This window comes from Lygodium microphyllum, chromosome 30, assembly GCF_053477565.2.
Source record: "Lygodium microphyllum isolate KBCC chromosome 30, Lygodium_microphyllum_v1.1.10, whole genome shotgun sequence".
Lineage (NCBI taxonomy): Eukaryota > Viridiplantae > Streptophyta > Polypodiopsida > Schizaeales > Lygodiaceae > Lygodium > Lygodium microphyllum.
The window spans coordinates 119210781-119231554 of record NC_141164.1 but is presented as its reverse complement, the minus strand read 5'-3'; positions in this window follow the sequence as shown (position 1 = coordinate 119231554).

Here is a 20774-nt window from a genome sequence, read left to right as displayed (position 1 = left end):
GAAAATGGAAAAAGTGAAAGAGATCATCATCTATTGTGAAGGCATTGGCAAAAGCATGTGGAGAGATGGTAAAAGAGTAGCCACTATTGCTTCCTTAATAGAACAACTCATAATGTTGTTACAAGATATATGCCTGTTAAATTGATGTATGGGCAAAAACCTATCATGTTGATAGAAGAGATGACAATTACTTAGAGTATGCTACCTTGGGAAGAGGAGTTGAATCGAAAGGAGTTATTGGCCTTATGTATTAGATAGTTGGAAAGAAAGATAGAAGACATAAAGGCAACAATTGCAAAGTTAAGGGGAACAATAATAGTGAACAAGAAACAGTTTGACAAGAGACATAACTTGAGACTAAGAACCATACAAGATGGGGATTGAATGTTGTTTCTGTAAAATATTACACGGCGCAGCGAACAGAATCTGAGAAAGAGATAGAGAGTACACAACAGATAAGAGGAGAATCAGTAAAATTCTTTAACTCCAAACAACTGATACAAAGATGGCTCTGTCCACCCGTGCGCTTCCACTGAGTGAAGCTTAGATGGCGATCTAGACAGAAGATAGGCGAAGAGCTTAAGGCTAGCTGGAACAACAACTCTGACTGGGTGAAAGATGAGTGAATGATGGCCGCGAAGGGTTTAGCTTTTATAGCCCGCGAAGGTCGTTAGGTCGGCCTGCTGACCGACCTACCATATGAGCCTCCACTAGTCGGCCAGGGAATATTCCAGGGAATATTCCCTTTACCATCGGGCCGGGGGCGCTGCCCCCGGACCCCCGCCAGGGGGGCCGCTGGCCCCCCTGGGACCCCCCAGCCAGGGGCCGCTTCCGCGGCCCCCGGACCCCACAATAGGGGCCCCTTTTAACTCCCTTACCACGCAACTCAATGCAATGTGCCTCGAGTTGCTACCAGCTTAACCACTCCGTCTAACCCAAAGATTAGACCCACAACAGTCACCTTTTTGCCATCCGGTCACATAGACCTCATCTGATATACAAGTCAGGACTCAACCAATGTCCGGGCTCACATTTGGCTTCTCCTCATAATGGGGGCCTTACAACTTTGAGCACCATGGATCATTGGTAGCACCTAATGAGGGTGGGGCATTGATCATATCTAACACCCCCCCTCAATGTCCACCCATAGGTGAACTATCTCCTCGGCCCAATGCCGAGTCTCTGAAGATGAACTTGAAGCAGATCCTTCGTAAGTGCTTTGGTGAAGATATCTGCTCCATTCTCCTCTGTTGGACAGTAGACCAATTCCACTATCCCATCCTCCATCAAATCACGCACATAGTGATACTGGATCTCTATATGTTTGGTGCGTGCATGAAACACTGGATTTTTGGCAATGGCGATGCAACTCTGATTGTCACATCTCAGCACAGTTGGTTCTTCATCCTGCACTCCCATATGCCATAGAATCCTTCTCAACCATACGGCCTCACATGCAGCAAAACAAGCTGCCTTGTACTCTGCTTCGGTAGAAGACAATGCCACTGTTGGTTGCTTCTTACTAATCCAAGAGAAAATTCCTGAACCCAAAGAGAAACAATAACCAGAAACTGACTTCCTGGAATCAATGTCTCCTGCCCAATCTGAGTCACAGTTCCCCACAAGAGAAGTTCCGAAACTGTATGTGATACCATAGTCAAGAGTTTTCTTCAAGTATCTGAGCACCCGCATCCCAGCCTTCCAATGACTCTCATGAGGTTTGTTTGAGAACCTGCTCAAAACACCAACAGCAAAACTGATATATGGTCTGGTGTTACACAAGTAGATTAGACTGCCGACCAACCTCCTATACCTCCCAATGTCTGCTAATGCTGATGTATCCTCGACGGATAACTTTGCATTCACCTCCATAGGTGTAGCTATCTCCTTGCACTCGGTCATGCCAAATGCCTTCAAGATCTCCCATGCATACTTCTTCTGAGAGATGAAGATCTTTCCTGGCTCTTGCCAGACTTCAATCCCCAAACAATAGTGCAGCAAGCCCAAGTCTGTCATTTCAAACTCAGAACTCAAAGCCTTTCGAGTTTGGTTGATCATATCTTCATAGTCACCTGTAATAAGAAGGTCGTCCACATATAGGACAATCACTACAGACTTTTTACCATCCCTGTAAACATACAAGTTAGCATCTGAGGCACATCTTTTGAAGTTTAGGTTTAAAAAGAACCTATCTATCCGCTGGTACCATGCTCTGGGGGCTTGTTTCAGCCCATACAATGCCTTCTTCAGTTTACACACTTTGTTCTCAGAATGGGGGGCCTCAAACCCTGGTGGCTGAGCCACGTACACCTCCTCCTTGAGGTCACCATTTAAGAACGCTGACTTAACATCCATTTGGTACACTGGCCACTTCTTGTGGGCAGCCACTGCAAGTACCGTGCGAATAGTGGTCATTCTGGCAGTTGGGGCAAATGACTCTTGAAAATCAAACCCTTCAACTTGTGAAAATCCTTGGGCAACCAGTCTAGCTTTGTACTTTTCTAAGGTACCATCAGCCTTGTACTTTACCTTCCAGATCCACTTGGTGCCAATAATCTTCCGCTTTGCTGGCCGATCCACTAGCTCCCAAGTGTCATTCTTCATTATGCTGTCATACTCCGCCTGCATAGCAGCCTTCCATGATGGATCTGCAAGTGCTTCTTCTAAGTCAGTTGGCTCCTTTACGTCTCTCATAATCTCAACCATCAAGGCCATGTTGACTATGTGAGCAGAAGCCCTCCTTTGCTCCTCTATTCTCTGAGACCTCCTTGGTCCGTCTGCCTTCTCCTCAACAGATGCAGGCATAGGATTATTGTGGTCATAGAGCTGCTTCACCCAGCGCGGCAATGGCTTTTCCGATGGGGTGATGTCAGGTTGGTGAACTTTTTCCTCATCATCTGAAGATGATGCTTCCTCCTCCTTAAGGATAGGGATAGCTCTCGGGACAGGTTCATAGTGGACTACTTCTTCGCTTGATGATAAAGTGGAAGACCTTGCCTTCTCCTCCTCCACTGTATGCGGCTCCTCCTTGAACACCACATCACGGCTCGCGATGATCTTCTTTGCCTCTTGGTCATATAACTTGTAAGCCTTCTGCTCATCACTATAACCCAAGAAGATACATTTTCTGCTTTTTGGTTGTAACTTGTTTCTCTTCTCATCTGGAACATGTGCATAACATTCACATCCAAAAATTCTGAAATGTGAAACAGATGGTTTCTTACCAGTGTAAGCCTCATGAGGTGTTTTTCCCTTGAGAGCCTTTGTGTAGCTCCGATTTAGAATGTAGACTGCAGTATTAACAGCTTCAGCCCAAAAATGGTTAGGCAATCCCTTGCCCTTTAGCATGCATCTTGCCATCTCCACAATGGTACGATTCCTGCGTTCCACAACACCATTCTGCTGAGGTGTGTGAGGCGTCGTCAATTGACGCTTGATCCCTTTGCTCTTGCAAAAGCCTTCAAACTCCTTTGAGTTGAACTCACCACCACCATCTGTTCTAAATTTCTTCACACTTTTCCCTGTTTCATTCTCAACAAGTATTAGCCATTCTTTAAACTTACCAAAAGCTTGAGCCTTATCACGAAGGAAGTACACCCACATCTTCCTACTGTAGTCGTCGACAATCAACATAAAATAAGAAGATCCCCCCAAGGCCTGTGTAGGCATCTTACCACACAAGTCAGCATGCACCAACTCTAGAGGAGCATGTGCTCTATTCTTGCTTTCTTGTGGAAATGCCTTTCTCTGTTGCTTGCCCATCATACAAGCTTCACATGGTTCCTTCAATTCAGTTATTGTAGGTAGGTGAGCAACCATACCTTGCTTTTGCATCTCCTTCAATACTGCAAATCCGATGTGTCCAAACCTTTCATGCCAAAGCTTACTTGTGCCCACTCCAGTGGTGGCTGTAAGAGCACTTAGCTCATACAGGTTGTTCCTTCTTTCTCCTTTGCCAACAATTGTGCCAGCACTATCAATAATTTCTGCACCTGTCTTCTTGAACCTCACTTCATGACCAAGATCAGTTATGACAGCAACTGATAAGAGATTTCTCCTGATTTCGGGAACATACAACACATTTGAAAGCTTTTTTACTTCACCATTTGCAGCAACAAAAGAAATAGTACCTGTGCCCGCAGCAGGGCATTTAGCATCATTTCCAACCGTCACAGTGATGGATTCTTGTAGAGGCTGCATAGAACTGTATAGACCTTTCTTGTTGGTCATGTGACGGGAGGCCCCACTATCCAACACCCAAGAGTCAGTGGTAGATTCTTCTTGCGCCGAGGAGCACACTTCCTCAATGGTCGCCATGAATAATTCCAACTCTGCTTCAGCCGTATTGGCTGTCTCTTTCCCTTTAGTTTTAAGGGTACCATTCTTTTCATCTGCCTTCTTGACACGACAATCTGCAATCGCATGTCCTTTCTTCTTACAGTAGAAGCACTCTCCTTGAAACTTCTTCTTGCCACCCTTTTTCTTTTTGTCACCATCATTTTTGGTGGAGGAAACACCTTTGCCTTTTGCATTGGCAGAGAATGCAGCATCTCCATTGTTGCTTCCTTCTCGGGCTTTCAGCCTCAACTCCTCCTCCATTAATAATGCACAAAACTCCTCAAAAGTCAAAGCTTGAGGTCTCACCTGAGTATTAAGGGCAGTTACTAGTCCATCAAACTTTTGTGGACAAATCCGAAGACACCTCCGAGCTAGCTCTTCGCTAGTCTTTTGTATCCCAGCGCCAGCCATCTGGTCGCGCAGATTCTTAATCCGAGTGATGAATGCTTCAACCGTCTCTCCTTCAGCAAACTTCTCTGCTGCTAGTTGATTCTCCAAGTTTTGAATCCTTGTTTGGTTTCGTGTTTCATACTGACTCCTTAGTACATTCCAAGCCTCTGACGCTTTGGTTGTATGCTGAATCAGAGTCAAAACACTGTCAGAACAGCTTGTAACTAAGGCACACAATGCATCTGCATTCCTTCGTTTCCAAGCTCGTAGAAGATCTGCATTCGGAGGAATCATCACACTAGGATTTGATGGGTCGGGGATAGGCTGTGGTTCTGCGTCAGTCCCCAGCACAGTCTCCAGAAGCTCATAAGAATCAAGGATAGTTGTAATTTTGAACTTCCACAAGGTGTAGTTTGTACCATCTAACTTGCCTTCACTGAAGGTTGGTGGACGAATCCTCAGTGTTTGAATAGCTGGTACAGCAGCACCACCTCCTGCACCGCTTCCTGATGCACCAGAACTACTTCCCGGAGTCGACATCGATTCTCTTTGCTGTTGAAGCCTTTGCCTCTTGCACGCTCTCCGATCTCTAGAGCCCCCTGGGCTCTGATACCATGTAAAATATTACACGGCGCAGCGAACAGAATCTGAGAAAGAGATAGAGAGTACACAACAGATAAGAGGAGAATCAGTAAAATTCTTTAACTCCAAACAACTGATACAAAGATGGCTCTGTCCACCCGTGCGCTTCCACTGAGTGAAGCTTAGATGGCGATCTAGACAGAAGATAGGCGAAGAGCTTAAGGCTAGCTGGAACAACAACTCTGACTGGGTGAAAGATGAGTGAATGATGGCCGCGAAGGGTTTAGCTTTTATAGCCCGCGAAGGTCGTTAGGTCGGCCTGCTGACCGACCTACCATATGAGCCTCCACTAGTCGGCCAGGGAATATTCCAGGGAATATTCCCTTTACCATCGGGCCGGGGGCGCTGCCCCCGGACCCCCGCCAGGGGGGCCGCTGGCCCCCCTGGGACCCCCCAGCCAGGGGCCGCTTCCGCGGCCCCCGGACCCCACAATAGGGGCCCCTTTTAACTCCCTTACCACGCAACTCAATGCAATGTGCCTCGAGTTGCTACCAGCTTAACCACTCCGTCTAACCCAAAGATTAGACCCACAACAGTCACCTTTTTGCCATCCGGTCACATAGACCTCATCTGATATACAAGTCAGGACTCAACCAATGTCCGGGCTCACATTTGGCTTCTCCTCATAATGGGGGCCTTACAACTTTGAGCACCATGGATCATTGGTAGCACCTAATGAGGGTGGGGCATTGATCATATCTAACAGTTTCATGATAGTAGTTTGGAAAATCAGCATAATGCCATGCGTAAAGTCTCCAAACGATGGTTCAGACCCTATGTGGTAAGATATATAAGTTTGTATGTAATGCATGGGGAGTCTGAATCATTGAGCTTTGTCGTTATCTTGTGTAAAGGCTCTGGCAGACTTGGTAGAAGGTATTATGATTGATTCATAATGTATGGATATGTCTTGAAGAGAACTTGATTTTGAGCATTCTTGGGATTCATTTGAATCTCTTGCCTATTCTTTTTTTTTTCTCTTCTAAAACCCCTCTGATAACGTTTAAGCAGAGTTTCTTGTGGGTGATGGCAATAAGGCCTCCATTGCTATTAAAATCTTCAGAAGAGATTGACCTCACTGATCATGTCTTGTTTGGAAACACACACCAAAATGGACTACAAAGTTGAAAGCAAAAAGAAAGTAAACTTTCCTATGCATACATTGATGAGAACACTAGACTAGATGGGCTTAATGATTGTAGATACTAGAATAGGGCTAGTATTTATGATGGTTGCAATTCGACTTGTGGTAAAAGTTGATAGAAGATAATGAGGAGAGAAGAAAACGCATGATAATGATCGATATATTGTGAGTGGTGCTAATTTCTTGTCACAACTAGGTGGCAGCCTTATTAGAGAGTAGTGTTAATGAGGTTAGTTATGGACTTAGTATTTACCCCCACTTGTCCTCAAAACAGTCCATGTATTTTGTTACATATTGAGCACATCAAATCTTTTCAAAAAGATGTGGCTGGCACATTGGTAAGGGCTAAAGCCTTTCATCCTATAGGTCTCAAGTTCAATACTTTGTATAAACATTGTACTTTCTTTTTTAATAAAGGTGAAAAGTGGATTGTCCTTCTAACTTGGGCATACATTAAACTCTCAAACGGGAAAAACCCGGACCCAAATCTATCTATTGCGTGAGTTGTGGAACCAACTAGTTGTTGACATGTCATCTCAACACCCCTATTTTGCATCCCCAAACTATCCCAAATTGGCTGTTTGGGCCTATGTGTAACCATCATGAGGCTCTAAGGTAGCCCAAGTGCAAAATAGATGTGGCAATGATCTTTTTACTACATGCGGGCATAGCATGGCATGAAGCAAAGTAGTTGTTGAATCAATGTGAAATGCCACTCTAATGACTACAAAAAAAAGGCAACTACCTGACATGTCAAGGTTGGGTGGTTGAAAGAAGATTAAGTAGGCAACTTAGTGATGGTCAAAGGAATTAGAGGTATGATTATCATGTTTCAATGTTGTGGTAACTTAGGATAATGATTGGTAGTTATGAAAAAAGATATTCAATCTTTATGATAGGAAAAGTCCTGCTTCACATATGTAATTGATTGAAACAGGTCATGGATCTTTGCATGAAGAAAGGGACTAGTGTGTCTGTACATTTGAATGAGTTTCACTCATTTTTCAACTAGTTGACTTTGCAAGACATTGAGTTTGAGGATAACCTTATTCCCTTGTTCTTGCTTGTGACACTACTTGAGTCATGGGACACTTTTCATACTACCATGTGTGCTAATATGCCTAAGGATGATTTGAAATTCTAAGATACCTTACTCATAGAGTCTAAACAAAAAGAATGTGGATGTAGCCCATACTTCTCATGCATTGACTATTAGGAGTACATGATGGTAAGACTGGTAATAACCATTATGGTAAAGACTCACAAAGGTCTCAACCTTGCAGGTAGTTTCGTAGTAAGTCTTGTGGTTGGTAGTAAGGCCTCTCTTATATATCCTTATTGTGGGAAGTAGGGTCATATTAGGCTAGCATTGGGCTACTTGGTTGTGTGTGTGAGACAAAAAAATTTAGTGCAAAATTGGACCATGTACCATAACAAAAAGGAGGGGTCTTAACTCAATTGATGTTCAATCATTATGCTCATAGGTGGGCACTTGGCATCATAAAGGTTTATTCTTGGGCAACTTCAATGCACCTAAAAGTTTGCATATGTGAGTATCAAAAGGTTCATCCTTCTGAATCATTTTCTAGCATTGTTCCTAGTAAGTCTAGTGTGAAAATTGAGGAGATAAATACATTGGAACAAGTTTGATAATGATTACATTTTGGTAGCTGCTTCTCTTGATGCTAGAAGTGTTGGCTCATCTAATTTTTCTTATATTGGTTGCTTGATTTGGGAGCTTCTTTTCATATGATCTTGTATAACGATTGGTTTCACTTCTATCACAATATGATAGGTTTTGTGAAACTAGGAAATGAATTTGCAGTGTCCTTGCTCGAGGTGCAAAGATTGGCAGCCTCTATCCCTTGCTTATATCTAGATCTATTGACCATATTTTGGCTGTGGCTAACATACAACATGTATCTTTTGTCACAAATTGCATGGTGGAGAGACTTTGCATTGTCGTGCCAAACACACACCATACATACAAAGGAAGCTCAGTCAAGAATACAAGACGAGAGATGGAGGCCAATTTTTTTTCTTGTTGGTTTCTTCTTCTTTTTTTACACACAATACTATGTACACAAAGTACAGATAAGCTACAACATAAAGGAAAGTGGCCTACTAAGTCAAACACTGCATAACTAACTATACTAATCAATTGACACTATAACTATGTTAGTTATGAGTAGCTGCAATAAACGAAACATAATAAGTGATAAGTTAGTGGCCATGTGAGGATCATAATGACCAATGATATACTAAGTGTAGATGGACAGATCCATCTAACTAGGTGGTCCATCATTAATATCCGCATGTTTTGAGCTTAATATCTCAACACTCCCCCTCAAGCTCAACCGTATCTCTTCAACTTGAAGTAGGCTTCAATTTTTTTGAAGCTTCTCTACATCCAATGACTTTGTGAAAATGTTAGCTATCTAATTCTTTGTGTTAACATATACCAAGCCAATCTTCTTGTAAGAACCTTCTCTCTCACAAAATGATAATGCACTTCAATGTGTTTTTTCCTAGTAGCATGGAATACTAGGTTCCTAGCTAAGTATATGCTACTCATGTTGTCACAATGAATGATAGTTGGACCATCTCTTTGCACATCCAAATCACCCAATAACTTTTCCATCCATACCACCTCACATGCTACCATAGTAGTATCTCTATACATAGCCTCTGTGCTTGATAAAGCAATCATAGGTTGCTTTTTGGTACTCCATGTAACTTCTACACTACCAAGGCAAAACATGAATCCATAGGTAGACCTTTTGTCAAATATACTACTAACCCAATCTACATCTATATATCCAAACACCTGTATATTTTTATTTACCTTAGAAAAAATCCCACAATGTACAGTGGACTTCATATATCTTAATATTCATCTAGCTATATCCAAACAAGGCTTTCTAGGCATGTGCATGTATTGACTGATAAGACCAATAGCATGGCTGGTCTTGTGATAATTATGTAAATCAAATTTCCTACTAACCTCCTGAACATAGTAGGGTCTTCTATCTCATCCCCAATATCAGTACTCAACTTCACATTTTGCTCCAATGGCACTGAAAGAGACTTACATGCTATCATACTATACTTGGATAATATATCCAAGCTATATAGTCTTTTGGATTGCCATATACCATCATCACATCTGATCACCTCAATATAAAAAAAGTACCTTAGCTCACCCAAATCCTTTATCTCAAACTTCTTCTTTAGAAAATCCTTTTGAGGCTATGCCAAGAAACTGAAGGCAGTGTTTCATAAATTGTAGACTTATATTCCCATCGTAGCTCTTGCTTGACTATAGTACTCTTTGCAAGCGCTAGACATTAACATCCAGATATAATTGAGCAATGTTGCTCTTGTTGGCATTGATACGACTATTACATGAGCAAAGGAGGTAAAGCCATGATTACAAGCAGCTTAGGTCTTTAGGGAAAACTCGAATTCGAGTTTAGGATTTGGAAATAATTTGGTGTTAACTGGTGGAATTCAAGGAATACCCATGACCAATTTGAATGGGAGAGGAAGCATAATGCAAAGTGAATTGAGAGCGGATTTTTAGAGCTCGATTTGATGCGAAAAAGTGGCACGAGAGGCACAAAAGATAAATTTTCCATGCAAAATGAAATGGCTCTGAACCAATGAGTTGGAGTTTTCCTAGATGGAGTTTGATGCCAGGAATTCAATGTAAGTCTCCACTCGTCAATCGAAGTTTGTTTGACCCCCCATTTAATCCCTGCAAGGTTTGGGGCATTACAAAGGAGCTATGTGATTCATGAGTCAGAAAGTGTATGATGGAGGCTAGGTTTATAGATTTAAATATCACGAAGTTGGCCATCCATTCTATTCTCAAATTGGAGTTTGTTTGGGCCCTCCTATGGTAGAAAACCACATTGTATAGTGTGAAACCTTCAATATTGAATTAGTTATTGTAATAGTTAAGCTTAACGAGCTCAACTAATGGAATAATGAAAAGGCATAAGAAATATGAAATGTGGGGGGAGGGGGGGGGGGCATCGTTTTTTTTGTGCCCCCAAATTTGCCATTTTTAATCATATTTTTTGTTATTAGAATCATGAGGAAGAACGAAAATAGCAAGACACAAAATTTCTTCGCCATCCATCACTTCAGAGTGATCAGAAATTGATGCATTCTATCAAGAGATCAGTTTTTATTATTTCTCTCTCCTCTCTTCTCTCTTCTCTCTCCTCTCTCCTCTTGTTATGTATTTCCATGGACTAATGAGAAGGGGGTGGACAAAGATGAAAGTTTTGATCATGGGATGATGCCAGAGCATAAAGGAGTGTAGATCGAGGTTGGATGGATCATCATCGACTATTATGAAGCGTCATCATGCCTCCAATTACGAGATATGTACATCATAAGGTGTGATTTTATGAGTAAGTCGTAGATTTTATTACTTTATGATAAATTTTGGTTGAAAATTATTGCATTTGGTTGCCAATGTTCTGATTTATCAAAAATGTTAAAGAAATCAATAAAAACCAATCATTTAATAATTTATTTATTGGCTGGCCAAAGACCAAGTCACTTTTAGCCAGGTTATCAAGCCAACTCCTAGGAGTTGTTGCACTGAATATGTGATATTGGTAACTAATTTCTATGATTTATTCTAGCCTTCCTCAATATTTATGACACTCATTCGTAGTAGTCCAACTAATCTAATATCGAAAACTTAGTAAGATCACTTAATCTTGCACTGTCTCTATCTCTATACTAGACACTAAAATACTAAACCTAGGATTTCTATCTCTAAAGGAATTGATTTCAGAGTAGAGACCTAATAGATCTATCTGCACATCTCCATTTAAATTCCCTTTAAATGATCTCTTCTCTACCTTTATATAATAAATTTCTTTTATTATTTATTAATAAGTAAACATTTAAAATAAATCAACTAACATTCCACAAACCCATAAACTCTAATTTCCATTTAAAAACATTTCCCTTGTCCCATATTGGTATAACTTAATCCCTTGTCAACAGTTTAATTTGCATAAAGTTAGACACACCATATTTTATATTAATAATGTTCAAAGTAATAACATCAAATTAATTTTCTTTTTCTCTAACCCCAAGAAAATTCCATAAAACATCCAAAACTATATTCTCAGGTTTTCTATAAAAGATCCTAATTTTTATTGAATTAAAAATATAATTTTTATCAATAAATATTGTAATTTTCATCCAAAATAACTGTTTTTGATTTTTAAGACATATTAAACATCTTCCAAATTTTTTATAAAAACTTAAAAATACTTTTGATCGTATATATATCATTTAAAAAATATTATATCTTACAATTATTTAACCAAATATTTTGTAAAAAATTTATCTATACCATTTTTATATTATTTAAAAGCATTTTAAACTATTTTTGATTTTTAAATGATAAAATCAGACCTACATAAATTCTAACAACTATCTAGAGTTGAAAATGAGATTCAAATATATTTTATAAAAATTCTAAACCAAAGAAATGTTTATTTTGAATCACTTATTTATGTTAAACGAGTTAAAGTACTTACGTAATGTACGAGAGTCGCAATTACGCTTTTGGAAACCGTGTCCTTTGTAGTTCGGTCAAGATTTACCTTCCACCCAGTTGTCTCGAACACGAGATCATTATTTTTACTTCATCGCAGCTTCCTACACGCTAATTGCTCATTACCAATGGGAATGGTGTTTATGAGATAAAGCTATTAAGCTTTAATTGAGAGTTTAATAACTATAGCTATAGCTTCTTCATAGGGTGATGACTTATGAAGGGAACGACAACTAATTGCATATCTTGACAGTCTGGCCGCAGAATCCTGCACGAAGTAGAGCGAATTGAAGAGGAAAAATTCTTCTCGAAGTCTGTAATCTCAGTTTGGGTGGGTACATTGAAGTTCCCAGTTCCATGTTTGAAGGGAAGGCATGGTGATGATCATGTAGGAGGCATTGGCTTCAATTCTCCCCTCTTTGTCTTCTCCAACTACAAATTTTGGTCCATTTTCTAGTTGTGATTGGCTCAAGAAGCCTTCTCATGTATCCCTCTCTCTAATAATGGTGCCCATGAAAATGGCGTCCAAGAAGATGATGGCGCCATCTCCCAATCTCCCTCCTCTTTCAATTCCTTCTCTCCCATTGACATGAAGATGACATCTCTCTTCTTTTCTCCTGCAGTGCTGAAGATGAGCTACATGTTTGGGATACTAGTGATAAAGCCACCCTGCCACCACCAGTGTCTAATTGGGCCAACTTTGGAACACTAGTTGGTGAGGGTTCTTACGTACATCTTCTCCTCAGTGATTGGTTCTCCCCCCTCTTTCAATCCCTTTTGTGGATAACAAGGATAGTCTGAAGAGTTGCTCCTGATTATAATTTAGAAGATGAAGAGTGGGGGTCATGGCATGTTCTCTCCTTTTCTCTCCTTCTTATTCATGGTGCTTCCCTCCTCTTCACGACTCCTCCTTTCTTCAACGGCCTCTCCTCTTGCTAATTTCCAAATTTTCTTTTAATTTATTTCCTTCCCTTCCCTTGTGTACTTCCAATGAAGGATATTTATAGATATATACATTTGGGTGGAATCCCTTTTTACAAACTGCAAAATATTCTTTGGATGGATGCACTATTCGACACCCAATGCCTTCACCACCCATGCTCAATCAAGAGACTACTTTGACACATGGTGTCAAGGTCTAGAAACTGTATAGAATTTCCACAAATGTGAATTAATGTTCTCGATGCAATGTAGACCAAATTGTACCTTCGGCCCCCCTTCTAAACCTTAATAAAACCATTATTATGGTTATTGTGTCAATTAATGTAGCTTTTCTCACAGGCATTTTCCGCTTAGGACATAGTAGTAACCCCCGAATTGACAAGGCAATTTGTATGTCAACTTGGTCCTTGCTTGAATGTCCTGCTTTGCAAAAATTCCCACTCTTCCTTTGCCCCCCATACAATTTGTGAATAGTTCCAAATCAAGTTCTCTCTAGGATAGTTGCATTATAGAAATTGAACTTCTTTGTGTTTCTATTCTTCTTTAAAAGAGCTTGATACTCATGACAAACTTGAAGGAAAACTTCGCTACTTGCAGCAACCACAATATTTACCAAGAAATATCCAACAATCACAACAAGAGTGATAAAATAAGCCACTGTATATTTGAACTCAAAATTCTCTATAACATACATGACAAAGCTCCACCCTTCTAATGACACAACCTTGCATGCTAAATTGCTTGGGCACTTAAGTCCTCTACATGAGAAATGTAAACAATATATTACATGGTACGACAATTTGACCATCTATCTTTCTTATACACCTATATTCAAGATTAGACCCAAAGAACTGAAGTCCAATCAGTGAATAGAGAAATAGCGTAACAAGTGCAAGTAACATCACATCTTCAAGTGGCTCCATACTTCTCTGGAGAGCTTCAAGGATTGCTAGCACATTACAATCTACTCGATGTCACGCAACCAATCTACTAACATTGAAACTGCCCCCAAATAAATTGTGCTTTGCATTGCGGGTTACGAAGGGCATGCAAGTGTTACTTAAGTGATAGCCACCACAAAGCTCCTAGACTTGCCTCTTTTCACTAAAACAAAATCAAATTTGGTATTGGAAAGAGGGAAGTCATGGGAGAGAAGACAAGATCTTATCTTCTCTAGGTGATAATAATTCCCTTGGTAAAATTTTAGATGGTCATGGTTGGGATTCACTAAGGAAATCTATAAGATTTTATCTATAGCACCACCTTTCTCTCATACAAGAACTTCCTTGCACCGACATCTCTTGGCCAAATTGTAGAGACACGGCCTCCAAAAACAACAACCACAAGCACCCCATTTGCATTAAATTAATGTAAAAAGTTGGTAACAATGTGCCAATTGTGTACAATTTTGCTAAAAATTTTGCAATAGTAGGCATTGTTTCTAGGTGTTGTCATTTATAAACACGTAAAACCTATAACATTACAGTTTAAGGAAATTTATGCAGTTTTGGGGTTTTGTTGTGCATATGTCGTTCGTATGGGTTGAAATGTGATAAGAAAAATCATACCCAATAAGATTAGATAGTCTAAATCAGTAAAAAATATATATCAATAATTATCCATAAATAAATAGTAAAAATAAAAAAAATAGAAAAAATAGTTTTTTTGAATCTGAAAAATAGAAAAGAATAAGATTTGTATTTGTGAATGTATGGTAGAGTTGAGACATGAGGTTTAGTCTTAGTTCAGCCCTATCTCTATGTTAAAGTGGGTTTTTATTGCTTTCGTGAAATAAAAATACATAAAAATCGCTCTCTAAGCCTACCATCGAATGCATAACTTTAAGTGGTAGGGAGAAGGGGGTTGTAAAGTGCTTAAAGTACATTGATTTATGATGTTTTTATGATGCATGTCATACAGGGTACATTGTTTTCTAAAGTTAAGAGGGTCTAGTAGCACGAGAATTCTCGGTGTTAGTCCTAAGCAAGAGAATAATCTCGCTTAGAAGAAATACATGAAAAGACATGCTTTTACACCTTCATAATGCTGGTTGTTAATGAATAAACTTGTTTGAGGATGGTAATCATACACAATTGTATTGTATACACCATATGGTATCATCCAGGATGCATAGCAATTGTTTTCATGAACGACAACCTATGTTGAGTGTGAGTTACCCTAGGTTGTAGGGTTAGTGCTTAGATTCCTTGGGGAATATTCAATAAGGATTATCTTTTATCTCTTAGATTGATTTAATTAAAAGAATGGATTATGTATCAAATGTGCTTTATGTGGTCACGACACATCTTGGTGCCAAACCCTGAGGTGTAGGAGAGCCATAGTGGGGCCACAACAATTAGACAAGGGGTGCTCCCTTTGTGTGTGCTTACATGGTATATGACACCATTATGCTTAGCAACTCCCTCTGAGGAGTGTGGGAAGGCTTATCTTTTGGATTACAATCCATATAAATGTGAAATTTTTGTATTTGAGGTTGGGGTAATATACCCCTTAGATACTCCTGGCCACAAGGTCATGTGAGGTGGTTTGAGGTATATAGTAGAGGCTCGGTTAGTGCCTTAGAGCCAGTGTGTCAAGCCCATTTTAGGTCTTGAAAAAGTGGTGCGTTTGTTGGGAGCCACTAATAGGTGGTGGTTTTCGAATCTCAGTCAAATAGGAACCAATTTATTAGTGTATACCAAAATGCAACGAGATATATCCAAAATACCATCAAAACGAGCTTCAGAAGTAAGAAAAAGCTGAACGGGCTAGACGATTGACTGGAATTATAAGAAGATATTATCCACAAAGGAGTGGTCCAATTATCCCTACAAGGAAGGGGTCTTAGTAACCCTAGTTTGATGCATAGTCCATTAGGAGGATGAAGTTCTAGTACTTCCCCCCTTCCAGTTAGTCAGCCCACTTCGAGTGGAGTAATAGTTTCCATCATTCAAACTCATTTAGCAAATCCAATTGTCATGGCACAACCCATTGCAATCCCAATAGGAACACTGAACTTGCCAGCCTTGGGATTTCCTCTACTCATTTTTAATGGGTTAGTAGAGGAAGACGCGTAACTTCATATCAGTGAATTCCAAAAGTTAATGTTTAACTATCGAATCCAAGATGAAGGACACTTGATGATGTTCTTTAATATGACTTTGAAAGGATAAGCTATTGTATGGTATCATAGCCTAGAGGCTAGAACCATAACTACGATTGATTTCTTCTTTGCGGCCTTTTGGAGAGAGTTTTCCCTTGAAAGGGGAGGTCAGTAGTACTGGCTACATGCTCTCAACGTGACACATCAAGAACCTCACGAGAATGTTTGAGGCTATGCTAAGAAATTGAAGTATTTTGTAATTTTCAAACCTATATTCCTATTTCGGCTACTGCTCAGTTCGCAGTACTTTTTGAATGGGCTAGACTTTAACATTTAGATGCAGCTAAGTAGTGTTGCTCATGATGACAGTGATATGGCTATTACATGAGCAGAGGTGATAGAGTCGCAATTACAAGTCGCATATACCTCTAGGGAAAACTGGAATTTGAGTGTAGGTGTTGAAAATTCTTTAGCACTAATGAATGAAGGTTAAGGGATGTCCATGAGCACTCCCAATGGGAGAGAAAGCATGATTCCGAATGTGCCCATGTTGTCGGCTTCTCCTAGTGTGGCCATGCCTATGGTTAGTCAAATGGCTCCACCAAATGTTGGAGGCCAAACAATAAACCCTAATGTTGTTTGAAGGAATCAACAACCAATTTCCAATAAAGTGGTTAGACTAATGGAACAACAGGTAGACAGTCACAACTATGAGTCAAGTGCCTCAAATGTCCTTGGCAGAGTTAAGGATATGATGAAGCACTGTATTGACATGATCACTGAACAATATAGGAAAATAGCAATTGATGTCAATTTTCTTAAGCAACATAATTTATTAGGAAGTCGATGCCCTGAAGAGGGTGCCCCCTCAAGATTCATCTATAAGTGGTGTGGTGGCCAATGTTTTCCTAGGAATTTTCCAATGGTAAAATGTGACATATGTGGGAAGTCTAGCCATTTTAGCTAGTACTTGTTGGAGAAAGATTAGTTCTCTCCAGCAAGGAAGTAAATAGCCAAGTCTAGTAGACTATCAAGCAAAAGGGAATAATCTCTAGCAAGGTGAGGGATCGAAACAAATATTGCATAGAGGAAAAGCTATTGTAGAGAAGCTATCTAGTGACAATGGTGTCAGCCTTATTCAAGCCATTTGTGTCAATAGCACTGAAACTTCTAATCTGTGGATTACTACAAGAAGTAAAAAGGGTAAATACATTGACAAAGACAAGGTAAGACCTATCGAAGAAAATCCTAGGCAAGATGATAAGGGAACGCAAGTCCTTAATCTTGACATGGAAGGTGTGTCAAGATTGTGGGAGAGAAGGAAGGAGTCTCACTTGTAGCTTTCTTGCTTGCACAATGGGGGAATACACACAAGGGTGGAGGCTGAAAACAGTTTTCCTCTTCTTAGTTGTGGAAGCCAAAAGAACTCTCATACATAGAAATAGAAGAACCCTATATATGGGTCTCAAACCACACTCAACTAACTAAGGTGGCATACTAACTGAGCCACGAACTAGAGTAGATAAGGATAGCTGTCATCTAGCTATTATTCATGGGCGGTGTACCAACCGCATCTGCAACAACTGACAAGTCGGTGATATAAATACACAACGGTCACCCTGGCGTATCACGAGTGGAGCTCGATATCTCAACACTCCCCCTCGAGCTCAATCCCAATTCCTGCACACCAAGCAGGTCTCTGAACTTGCGCAGCTTCTCTGCGCCCAATGCCTTCGTGAATATGTCAGCTACCTGATCCTTTGTGCTGACATAAACTAGATCAATAAGACCTAGTAAAACCCTCTCCCGCACATAGTGATAATGCACCTCAATGTGCTTTGTTCTAGCATGATAGACTGGGTTATTTGCCAAGTGTATACTACTCATGTTGTCACAATAAATGACAACTAGCCCATCTGTAGGCTGATGCATATCATAAAGTAGCTTATGCAACCAAGCTACCTCACATGCAGCCATTGCTGCACCCCTGTACTCAGCCTCTGTGCTCGACAAGGAAACTGTAGGCTGTTTCTTGCTGCTCCAAGTGACTGCAGCACTCCCAAAAGAGAACACATATCCACTGGTAGATCGTCTATCAGAAATGCTACCAGCCCAATCAGCATCAGTGTATCCATGCAACTGTATCTGAACCCCAGTCTCATAAAATAGTCCATACTGTAATGTGGACTTCACATACCTGAGTATGCGTCTAGCCGCATCCAAATGCGATTTCCTTGGAGCCTGCATAAACTGACTTACCAATCCAACAGCATAGCTCAAATCTGGCCTGGTAATAGTCATATAAATCAAGCTTCCTACTATGCGTCTGTACATAGTAGGGTCTTCCAGAAGCTCACCTGCATCTGCGCTCAGCTTCACATTCTGCTCCAAAGGAACTGAAATAGGCTTACAGCCTGTCATCCCATATTTGGATAGCATGTCCAATCCATACTGCCTCTGCAAGAGCTGTATCCCACTTGGTGATCTAATCACCTCAATGCCCAAGAAATAACGCAGCTCTCCCAAATCCTTCATCTCAAACTTCTGCTTCAATAGCATTTTTACATGAAGGATATCTTCATCACTGTCACCTGTCATAATCAAATCATCAACATAAATGACAAGTAGCATAATACCTTTCTCTGTTTTTCTCACATAAAGTGAGAAATCTGCCTTGGAAATCTGAAAGCCAATAGTGACAAGATACTGTCCTATCTTGTCAGACCATGCTCTAGGTGCTTGCTTCAAGCCATACAAGGCTTTCTTCAACTTGCAAACAAACCGAGGATGAACAGCATGCACATAATCTGGTGGCTGCTCCATATAGACCTCTTCTTGCAAATCACCATGCAAGAAGGTATTCTTTACATCCATCTGATGTAAAGACCATCCCTTTGATGCAGCCATAGCAATGACTGCTCTTACGGTTGCCATCCTTGCAACCGGATTGAATGTTTCTTCATAGTCAATGCCATATGTTTGTGCATATCCCTTGACTACTAATCTTGCCTTGTATCTGTTCACAGAACCATCTGCATTGTGCTTCACCTTATAAACCCACTTACAGCCAATTGCATTCTTACCTTTAGGCAAAGGTACCAATTCCCATGTAGCATTTGCTTCCAAGGCATCCATTTCTTCATCCATGGCTTTCTCCCATTTTTCTTTTCCCATGGCTTGCTCAAAAGAAGTGGGTTCTAGTTCTTGTATCACTTTGACCATATATGCATAGTGAATGGTTGTAAATCCATCATATTTCAGCCTATCCACAGGATACCTAGCTCTCGTAGACCTGCGCAAAATAGGTTCACTCCCAGGTGCTCTCAAAACATCCCTGGTATTCCTTACTCTAGGTGTAACAATAGAAGGAATACCCAACTCATCATCAATGCTCTGTTCTGAGCCACTGGATTCACCATCCACATAAGAGTGACCTGCATTCACATCAAACATGGGCTGATCAACCTTCTCTTTTCCTTTTTGTGATACCTGCATACCACTATCTGCATTGCTTTGAGAAGATTCTCCTGATCTCAATCTGCCTGTCCATGGCGAAGAATGTGAACCACTACTAGAGGATGCTCCAGGTCCACTAATATTTTGTGACTGCTGCTGTGAATTCTGTGCAGCATTACCATTTTGTGCATCTACATCATCAATCACATTTACTGGTTTATACCAGCTACTCATCTCATAAAAAACAACATCTCTGCTCACTGTAAACTTACAAGTAGAAGGGTTATAGCATCTATACCCTTTTTTCTGCAGAGAATAACCAATAAAGATGCACTTCTCAGCTTTTGGATCCAACTTGGATCTCAACTCATCTGGCACATGTACATAGGCAATGCAACCAAAAATTTTCAAATGAGAAATATCTGGTTTCCTACGAGTATACCTCTCCTCTGGAGTCATCCCATGTATTGCTGCAGTGGGAGTCATGTTCATTATATAGACTGCTGTAGCAACTGCTTCAGTCCAATAAAAATCTGGCAAGTCTTTTTCATTGAGCATGGCACGAGATACCTCTCCAATATGCCTGTTTTTCCTTTCTGCAATTCCATTTTGTTGTGGGGTATGATTGCATGAATATTGCTGCTTTATGCCATGCTCCTGCAGGAACCTTGCAAATTCATTTGAGAGGTACTCTCCCCCTCCATCTGACCTTAGGCATTTTATTTGCAGACCTGTTTCTTTTTCAGCCATAGCTTTAAGAGTTTTGAAATGCCCAAAAACTTCACTTTTCTTTTTCATGAAATACACCCAAACTTTTCTGCTATAGCCATCAATAAAAGTGACAAAATAATGACAGCCTCCAAGAGATGCAGCTTTAGTAGTCTACACATCAGAGTGGATTAATTCCAATGGCTTCTTACTCTCTTGAACATGTCTAGGAAATGGTTTCCTTGCCTGTTTTCCAAACTGACAGGCTTCACATACCTTATGCATTTCTGCAACCTTGAATTTAGGCAATCCTGCAACAATGTTTTGGGCCTGCATTGATTTGAGTCGTTGTACATTAACATGACCAATGCGTTTATGCCAGATATGAATATCTGCAACTACACCAGTCCCATGTGCAAACATTGCTGCACTCAATTCAGACATATCTGCATCCAACGTAAACA